This window comes from Rhipicephalus microplus, chromosome X, assembly GCF_043290135.1.
Source record: "Rhipicephalus microplus isolate Deutch F79 chromosome X, USDA_Rmic, whole genome shotgun sequence".
NCBI classification, from domain to species: Eukaryota; Metazoa; Arthropoda; class Arachnida; order Ixodida; family Ixodidae; genus Rhipicephalus; species Rhipicephalus microplus.
Genome location: NC_134710.1, coordinates 202,263,483 through 202,274,103, shown reverse-complemented (window position 1 = coordinate 202,274,103; position 10,621 = coordinate 202,263,483). Strand labels below are relative to the sequence as shown.

The 10,621-nt window shown below is 48.2% G+C and overlaps 1 non-coding gene across 1 annotated transcript; it reads right to left on the bottom strand.

Moving 5' to 3' along the window:
- Positions 1–10,213: 10,213 nt before the first annotated feature.
- On the bottom strand, positions 10,214–10,286 carry TRNAT-UGU (transfer RNA threonine (anticodon UGU)). Its single transcript has one exon. It is a non-coding gene; the product is annotated as a tRNA-Thr (tRNA).
- Positions 10,287–10,621: the final 335 nt, after the last annotated feature.

Here is a 10,621-nt window from a genome sequence, read left to right as displayed (position 1 = left end):
GCTGACGACACGATATGAAAGCTGATGCCGAAGAAAGGAAGTCCCATTCTAAAATGACTGTGTGAGTGCTCAAAGAAAGTACAAGAAACTGAATGTAGTGAAGGATGTCATCTATGAAAACGTGGACTGTACAAACACTTGAAGGCTGAATAGGGGCTCCATTGGCGCAACGAAGGGGAGGGCCATCGTATGGCGTCCTAACGTTTTTAAAGTGGGCACAAACGTCTGCACAAATTAAGGAAAGTGATGCGCCTGTGTCTACAAGTGCCTCTGTCTGCATACCTTCAACATACACAAAATAAAACATTTGATTGGCGGTACGCAGGAGTTTGATGCAGTTCGAAAGATGCAGCTTTCTCTCCCGAAGCTGCACTGTTTAGTTTTCCAGTTGGCGGTCGGGAATCGAAGTAGAAGGTCGAAGGGGAGAGGAGGAACGCCGCATCAGTGAAGGTGAGCGACGATGTCAGAAACAGGAAGTGCCAACTGAGCTAAAGTTCTACGGAGACGGCGACCGACGTGTGCTGTTCTGATACAGTCGGTGATAGGGTGGTCCAGTGGGGTAGAAGTCGTCCCGTTCAAAGTCATCGTAGCTACGTCTTTCGTCTTGTTGACGGCGTCGGCAAAACCTTGAAATATGACCACGAATGCCGCAATAGAAGCAAGTCGGTCGTGTAGTGCGCCAGGTGTTGTAAGGCTGGCAAGATGGTCGCGGTGCGAGTGAGTTGAGCGAACCATGCACTTCGGGCGCTGGTAGCTGCATTGGGCTTTTCTGGGGTGCAGGTGTTCTAGCAGAAACCTGAGCATAAGTTGGCATGGCCACAGGGTATGAATTAGGAACAGGTGTAACAGTCATCGAGGCCAGGCTTTGGTGGGGCGCAGGCGTCGTTGCAGCAATGTGAGCATAACTTGGTATGGTCACGGGATGTGAGCTCGGAACTGGTGTGCCAGTGCTCAAGGCCAGTTCCTCCCTCACGACGTCGCGTAAACTAGCAGCAGGTGGCGTCGTTCGAATATCAAGGTGGCGAAGTGAAGCCTGTGCATGAAGTTCCTCGCGGATGATAGAGCGGATGATGCAGCTCTGTTGTGTCATTACTCGAGCTCAGATCTGACATATATCACGTTGCACCCGAGTGGTTTGAAGCTCCTCAAAACGCTGACAGGTAGCTATAACATCGGCTACGGTCTGGGGATTCTGCACCACAAGCGCATTAAAAGCGACAGTCGCAATGCCTTTTAGCAGGCGGCACACACGGTCGTTTTTCACCATATAGTTGTCGATGCGGCGGCAAAGAGCGAGAACATCTTCAAAGTAAGAAGTGTAAAACTCGCCAGGTCGTTGAACACGTGCACCAAGCCTCTTCTTGGCGATATCCGAGCGCACTGACGGGTTGGCGAAAATCTGGTGGAGCTGGCGTGTAAAGGCGGGCCATGTCGGAAAATCTGTAGCGTGGTTGAAAAACCACGTTTTTGCTACACCACTTAAGTAGAATGCAACGTGGGTGAGTTTCGCAGGCTCATCCCAGTTGTTGATGCACTCACGTGGTCATACTCTTCGAGCCAGTCTTCAACGTCCTCATCCTGAAGCCCTGCGAACAGCGGAGGATACTTTTGAGGGCTGGTGACCAGGTGAGAAGGGTTTCTTGGTGGTGGGAGCGGTGACGAAGGTGGCGCCTGGGCTGGTCGGCTTGCGACATTACCAAACCCAGGTCCTTTAAGCAGCGGCCTGAACGGAGCTCCAGGGATGTGTTCTAGAAGACGCTAGAGGTGTCCGAGAGCACGAGCACGAGAGGACGCAGGAATAGGGTAGCACTCTCCCCCACTTGTAGGATGGCGTCCAGTACCCTCAAGACTCTTCTTTATTGTCTCGAGTATGTGCCCCACAACCTGAACTTGAGTGGTGATGATGAGTATGTACAGAAGAAAAGATGGTGGGACGAGTAATAATGCTCACAATATATATATATATATATATATATATATATATATATATATATATATATATATATATATATATATATATCAAACGACAGAGAAATTCGGCGACGCAATTGCACTTTGTTGTGATTTTTCATACACAAAGTGCTTTTTCAATAGCGTAAAAATGGACATTTAGTAAGTTTCAAGCAGCATGCACAGGGATAACACATGTGTCATGTCATGCACATAATAGTAATACATGGAACACTTTTTATGCATTGCCTTGCAACTTTCCGCAGGAATACAAGTACGTTGATGGCGGCCTCCCCAGCAGTGTATATTTCTTTGCATCATTGAATGAATTTTCGATGACTAAAATCAGCTCACAAAGAAATTGAATTTTAAATGCAGTTCAACCCCTAGAGAACGGAAGGTGTTTTGAGCGTCAATATCTACTTATCTACATATCTGGTTGGCTACATCTTGGTACTTTCGTATTTGCCTCATCACTTAGTACAGACCGAAATCGGCATGGGAGGGAAGGGGCACGAAGGTAGGATAACATGAGTATGATGTCGATATAACGTGAAAACGATGTGTACGCCATGATATTCTTTCTTTTAGTCATGTGTCCCACACCCGTGTACCACAGGCTCCGCTATACTGGTATGCGCTTTACAGTTTGTATCTACCTAGAAGTAGTGACAACAGATGTCGGTAATTTAAACGCGAGAACCTTTTGAAAAATCTGGCATTGACAGCGGTGATACGATGAGTGCAAAGAATAAAAATAAGTATCCAAGAAGAAATCAAAATCAAGGATTTCATTTGGTGGTCATGTATTCTACCACTGAACCACGCAAGGTATTAAATCTGCCTTGGTAAAGGTACTTTGCAGATATCAAGTTGGTGCCGAGTGATTACGTTTACTATGCTAGATATCTAAATTTATAACAAGGAAATAAACATTCCATATGTACTCCTGCTATACAGATGCACGTAATGTCCGGTTAACATCAGTTGTAGCTTCAGTATCGCACCGCAAGTAGCCTTCAAGGACAATCGTCACAGCAGAAATTTCGGAAAATTTTTACTATGTTCAATATTCCCTGGTAACATTTTCATTTCCTCGTAACAATATAGTTGAGTGATTACTGTGGTGAAGGAAAATCGCCTTAGTAGTTGGTTTCCCAAGCGTGCAGCCGACAGTGACAACTGTCAAAAGTGGGAGGCTCAGCCTCCCCCAACTACTTCCAGTGGGGGGCTCGCGCCCCCCTTGCCCCCCCCCCCGGCTGATACTACGCCTATTATATATTGTACCGAAGCATAGTGGCGCCAGCTCTGTGCCAGCGTAAAAGAAGACGTTGACGTCCGTGTGTGGCTCGTGCTTGGCGGGTTCCTGCCTCTACCAGCTTGTTGCGGCTAACGTTTCTCGAATAATAACCTGTGTTTTTACGCAACCTTGCTCGTTGCATTTGGTGGAAACGTGCTGGGTAACGTCCTGGAGCTCCGCAGCCGTAAGCTACCATCTCAGTCCACGATGACCGAGCGCGTCGATCCCCCACAAGGCTCTTCCGCGCTGCCACCTGTCATGTGTTCTGGTGTACTTTGTCTGCGTGACCCACCAGTATACAACGGCACTGAAGATCAAGATGTCGAGGACTGGCTGGCAGAGTACGAGCATGCCAGCGCGATTAACAAGTGGGATGACCCTGCGAAGCTGACTCACGTCATCTTCTACTTGACGGATTTGGCCAACCTATGGTTCACCAACCACCAAGCCGACATCCCCACCTGGTCGGTTTTCAAAGAGGCCGTCACCTTGTTTTTCGGTCGTCCAGCCATGCGTAAGCTTCGTGCTGAACTGGGCCTGCGGGGACGATTTCAGCGAAATGGTGAGAGCTTCACGAGCTACATTGAGGATGTGATCAGCCTCTGTAGGCGAGTTGATGCGAGGATGACGGAGGCTGACAGAATAAAGAACATATTGAAAGGAACTGATGACGACGCTTTTCATATGCTTGTGGCCAAAGACCCACAGACCGTCACGGCCGTGATTCAGCTATGTCAAAGTTTCGATGAGCTGCACAAGCAACGAATTTCCACGCGTCACGCTAATACGCAAACTGCTGATATTTCGGCTTTAGAGTGCAAAAGCAGTGGCTCCGACTACAGCGTGTTAATGCCTCAGATTCAACAGTACATCCGGGAGGAAGTTGCTCGACAGCTCTCTCTTGTCGCCACCATCAACGAGACCCCCACAACACTGGACCACTCACTTCGCCGTGCTATTCAGACGCAAGTTGCCGAGGCTCTCTCTTCGCCCGCGTCCCCAATATTAGTGGCTGCACCACCGACTTATGCAGAAGCCGTCCGCCGACCTCCTTCCCAACAGCCGCTCCCTTCATGCAGTCCAGCAACCAACTACTACACGTCACCAGTTTCGGTTTATCCGGTAAATCGGCCCTTTCCAGCACCTCGAGCACCTGTAAACTCTTGGCGTACTCCGGATAACCGGCCCGTCTGCTACAACTGTGGTATTCCAGGATATGTCGTGCGCTACTGTCGTCGCCATGGATTCTATTTTAATGATGTTCAGCATTCCGGCAACATCCCTCAGCAATCAGAATCACATGTTACACCTGATGCACCTTACCCCCCCTCAAGTTGACCAGACTTCAGCCCACGTCGATCTCTTTCACCCCGTCTTCGGTCTCCTTCGCCCATGCTTCGCCGTTCCAACCACGCCCAGGAAGAAAACTAACAGTCGCAGTTCCTGAGGCGAAAACTGCGCCACCGACGGAATTTTCAAGGCCTCATCTTCCGCCCCCTAACGAGATTGCCGTGTTTGTGGACAGTTTCACCACAACTGCTCTTGTCGACACAAGTGCCGCTATTTGTGTAATCAGTGAAATGTTATGCCGCAAACTGAACAAAGTGACGACTTCACTGGTTGAAATTTCTTTACGCACAGCGAGTTCGCAACACGTCCAACTTTCTGCCACATGCACTGCTCGTGTTGTGATTCAAGGAGTGCTTTACATCGTTGAATTTGTCATCCTTCCGCATGCGTCTCATGAAATCATCCTGGGATGGAACTTTCTTTCCGCTAATCATGCGGTTGTCGACTTCGCTCGTGCTCAACTCGTTTTGTTTCCATTCAGCACGACATTCTTAGATCTCCCTCGCTCACCCAAAAAGATGATCGTCGCCGCTGACGTCGTCATTTCTGCTTTTTCAGTCACCGCGGTATCTCTTTTGTGCAACTCCGTTTCCGATTCAACGGCCCTCTTCATGCCGTCACAAGAATGCGCTCGTCGCCGGAACCTTGTCGTCCCGTTGGCCGTCATCACACTTGCCGATGGCTCCAGTGCCGTGTACGTGTGCAATCCGTTCCCTTGTCCCGCTACCTTATTGCATGGCGAATGTATTGGGAGTCTTGACACTTATGATGACATCTTTCCTTTCGATGCCCGTTCTGATACAACACGGATGTCCGTGGATGCTGTCACAGCTGCCACCACGCCCTCGCTACCTGACGAAGACGTTCTGTAGCGCAGCGTAGACACCGGCCTTACGCAAGACCAGCGCAATCAGCTCATTCAACTACTTGACCGTTTCCGCGCCTCCTTCAACCACGGACAACCTCCCTTGAGACGCACGTCAGTTGTCGCTCACCATATCGACACTGGTCATCATACTCCACTTCGTCAGCGCCCCTACCGCGTCTCGCAGGCTGAGCGTGACGTCATCACTCAACACGACGACGAGATGCTCCAACGTGGTGTTATTCAGCACTCACACAGTCCTTGGGCTTCGCCAGTGGTCCTCGTGCGAAAAAAGGATGGCTCCATCAGGTTTTGCGTGGATTATCGTCGACTAAACAACATCACACGCAAGGATGTTTATCCCCTGCCACGCATTGATGACGCCTTGGACTGCCTTCAAGGTGCGGAGTTTTTCTCTTCACTGGATCTGCGCTCTGGATATTGGCAAGTGCCAATGGCTGAACCAGACCGTCCAAAAACGGCGTTTGTGACCCCTGACGGCTTATATGAATTTAATGTAATGCCCTTCGGTCTTTGCAATGTGCCTGCGACTTTTGAAAGAATGGTGGACAGTGTCCTCAGGGGACTTAAATGGCACATCTGTCTTTGTTATTTAGACGACATAGTTGTATTCTCGGCGAATTTCGAAGCTCATCTTTCCCGTCTGGAACAAGTTCTCGAGTGCCTTACGGCAGCCGGATTGCAACTAAACTTCAAAAAATGTCGTTTTGGCGCCCGCAAACTCACAATTCTCGGCCACGTCGTTTCAAAAGAAGGAATATCGCCAGACCCTGCCAAACTGCGTGCCGTTGCCGAGTACCCCAAACCTACTACCCTAAAAGAGCTTCGTAGTTTCGTAGGCTTGTGTTCCTATTTTCGGCGTTTCATTCGCAATTTCGCCTCTATAGTTGCCCCCCTGACTCAGCTTCTCTCCCGTAGCGCGGACCTCTCTGGCTGGAATTCCCACTGCGATGACGCATTCACGGTGCTGCGCCGGCTACTCACGTCTCCACCAGTTCTTCGCAACTTCGATCCCAATGCACCCACTCAAATTCACACGGATGCAAGCGGTGTCGGCCTCGGTGCCATTCTCGCTGAACGCAAGGATGGCTGCGACGAGTACGTTGTCGCCTATGCCAGCCGTACCCTAACGAAGGCAGAGTCCAACTATTCCGTCACGGAAAAGGAGTGCTTCGCTATCATTTGGGCTATAGCAAAATTTCGCACTTAACTTTACGGACGCCAGTTTGATGTTGTCACAGATCACCATGCCTTATGCTGGTTAGCGTCCATGAAAGATCCTACTGGCCGCCTCGCTCGTTGGGCTTTACGCCTTCAGGAATGCGATATCCGTGTTGTTTATCACTCAGGACGCAGACATTCAGACGCCGATGCACTATCCCGTTCTTCACTGACTCCTGACCTTGCCTGCTTATCAACTGCCATTTGCGATTCGTCATCGTTGAGCATCACTGACATGCCATCCGAACAGCGCAAGGATCCTCGGATCAATTCTTTGCTCGACGTCCTCTCTCACACTTCGTCAGAAACGACTTCCCGCTCCCTCTCTCGTCAAGCAAGACACTTTGCTGTCCGTGAAGGCTTGTTGTATCGCCGCAATTACGTGACGAACGACCGTAGATGGCTCCTTGTCATCCCTCATCATTTGCGTTCGGACATCTGCGCTGCCTTTCACGATGACCCCCAGTGTGGCCACGCTAGAGTATTTAAGACTTACTCTCGCCTTCGTCTAAGATACTACTGGCGCGGCATGTATCGGCGCGTTCGCCAGTACGTTCGGTCATGCACCACGTGTCAAAGACGCAAGACGCCTTCTCACAGCACTGCTGGCCCTTTGCAACCCCTAACCTGCCCAGCGAGACCATTCTACCGCGTCGGAATTGATAATTATGGTCCTCTATTGAACTCTCTTCGAGGCAACCGGTGGATTATCGTCACCGCCTATCATTTGACACGCTACGCTGAAACATCTGCGCTGCCTGCTACCACTGCGAAAGACGTTGCGTCGTTTCTTCTTCACCATCTCATTTTGCGACACAGTGCACCTCGTGAATTACTGAGTGACCGTGGACGCGTGTTTCTCTCGAACGCCGTCGACGAGCTGTTCAAGGCATGTCGCACTGTCCATCAGAAATCCTCGGCATACCATCCTCAAACCAATGGCATGACGGAACGCTTTAATCGTACCCTTGGAGATATGCTTGCCATGTACGCCTCTGACGACCACACCAATTGGGACCAAGTGCTCTCTTTTGTCACGTACGCGTACAACTATGCGCCACAAACAACCACTGGCTTTTTCTCCTTTCTTCCTCCTGTACGGACGTGAGCCATCATGCTCCATGGACACCATTCTCCCTTACAGGCCTGATGTTTCCGAAGCGACGCCTGTTTCCGAAGCAGCTGCTTATGCCGAAGAGTGTCGTCAACTTGCTCGCTAATTTACAGCGCAAGACCAATGGCGCCAGAAAACTTACCACGATGCCTATGCGTCTAGTGTCCACTACAACCCAGGAATGCTGGTTTGACTCTGGGTCCCGTCTACCCCTCCCGGTCTTTTCCCGAAGCTTTCGTCGAAATACCATGGCCCCTACAGTGTGGTGCGGCAAACATCTCCTGTCAACTATGAAGTTCAGCCCATTGATCTACCATCGGACCAACGCTGCCGTGGACGTGAAATAGTACATGTATCACGTCTCAAACCGTGCTATGGCCCCCTTGTCGCGTTCTTTCCCTAGGTCGCCAGGTTGGCTCCTTTCTGCGCGGGGAGTAATTGTACCGAAGCATAGTGGCGCCAGCTCTGTGCCAGCGTGAAAGAAGACGTTGACGTCCGTGTGTGGCTCGTGCTTGCCGGGTTCCTGCCTGTACCAGCTTGTTGCGGCTAACGTTTCTCGAATAATAACCTGTGTTTTTTTGCAACCTTGCTCGTTGCAATATATACATTTATATATTGTAATGAGCGAGACAGAGAACAAGAAACAACACCTGATCCTGGGCCAGCTGTTCTTATTCTGACTTCTTCTTCCTCTACCTTCCCTTAGCTGCCCACGCGCCCGAGCCCCAGCGTCTTTCTTCGTCTTGACAATATATATAAATATATATTTATATATATATATATATATATATATATATATATATATATATATATATATATATATATATATATATATATATATAAGAGAGAGAGAAGTGTATACCTAAGGGCTCGTATTACCGTGTTTTAACACAATATTAATGAGATATAACAGACAGTAATGCCAAGGAATGTACAGGGGAAGTTATTAGAACCAATGGAATGTAAATAAGAAGAAAGAAGAAAGAAAAGTGGATGAAAGAATTACCAGCTGTGAGCAGGAATCGAACCTACGACCTTCGAATAACGCGTTCGATGCTCTAACCACTGAGCTATCACAGCGGCCGTCTCTCCATCCACTTTTTGGGGTTTATATGTGAATTTAGAAGTAGGAGTGACAGTCAGCGCCATCTATAAGCCAAACAACGAGTGTGAAAACATTCTTATTCGCATGTTTGCCGTCACGTAGCACGTGAACTTAATATGAGCGGGCAGCTGATTAATTGTCCCTCTTATACAACCTAAACACACCAAGTCTGCCAGTACGAGACCCTCGTTCAATGAAATAAGGGAGAGAAGTGTATACCTAAGGGCTCGTATTTCCGTGTTTTAACACAGTAATAATGAGATATAACAGACAGTAATGCCAAGGAATGTACAGGGAAGTTATTAGAACCAATGGAATGTAAATAAAGAGAAAAAAGAAAGAAAAGTGGATGAAAAAGTTACCAGCGGTGAGCAGAAATCGAACCTACGACCTTCGAATAACGCGTTCAATGCTCTAACCACTGAGCTATCACAGCGGCCGTCCCTCCATCCACTTTTTGGGGTTTATATGTGAATTTAGAAGTAGGAGTGACAGTCAGCGCCATCTATAAGCCAAACAACGAGTGTGAAAACACTCTTATTCGCATGTTTGGCGTCACGTAGCACGTGAACTTATTATGAGCGGGCAGCTGATTAATTGTCCCTCTTATACAACCTAAACACACCAAATCTGCCAGTACGAGACCCTCGTTCAATGAAATAAGGGAGAGAAGTGTATACCTAAGGGCTCGTATTTCCGTGTTTTAACACAATATTAATGAGATATAACAGACAGTAATGCCAAGGAATGTACAGGGGAAGTTATTAGAACCAATGGAATGTAAATAGGAAGAAAGAAGAAAGAAAAGTGGATGAAAAAATTACCAGCTGTGAGCAGGAATCGAACCTACGACCTTCGAATAACGCGTTCGATGCTCTAACCACTGAGCTCACACAGCGGCCGTCCCTCCATCCACTTTTTGGGCTTTATATGTGAATTAAGAAGTAGGAGTGACAGTCAGCGCCATCTATAAGCCAAACAACGAGTGTGAAAACACTCTTATTCGCATGTTTGGCGTCACGTAGCACGTGAACTTATTATGGGCGGGCCGCTGATTAATTGTCCCTCTTATACAACCTAAACCCGCCAAGTCTGCCAGTACGAGACCCTCGTTCAATGAAAAAAGGGAGAGAAGTGCATACCTAAGGGCTCGTATTTCCGTGTTTTAACACAATATTAATGAGATATAACAGACAGTAATGCCAAGGAATGTACAGGGGAAGTTATTAGAACCAATGGAATGTAAATAGGAAGAAAGAAGAAAGAAAAGTGGATGAAAAAATTACCAGCTGTGAGCAGGAAACGAACCTACGACCTTCGAATAACACGTTCGATGCTCTAACCACTGAGCTATCACAGCGGTCGTCCCTCCATCCACTTTTTGGGGTTTATATGTGAATTTAGAAGTAGGAGTGACTGTCAGCGCCATCTATAAGCCAAACAACGAGTGTGAAAACACTCCTATTCGCATGTTTGGCGTCACGTTGCACGTGAACTTATTATGAGCGGGCAGCTGATTAATTGTCCCTCTTATACAACCTAAACACACCAAGTCTGCCAGTACGAGACCCTCGTTCAATGAAATAAGGGAGAGAAGTGTATACCTAAGGGCTCGTATTTCCGTGTTTTAACACAATATTAATGAGATATAAGAGAAACTTGTGCGCATGTCAAATGTTGTCTAGCTAGAACTCT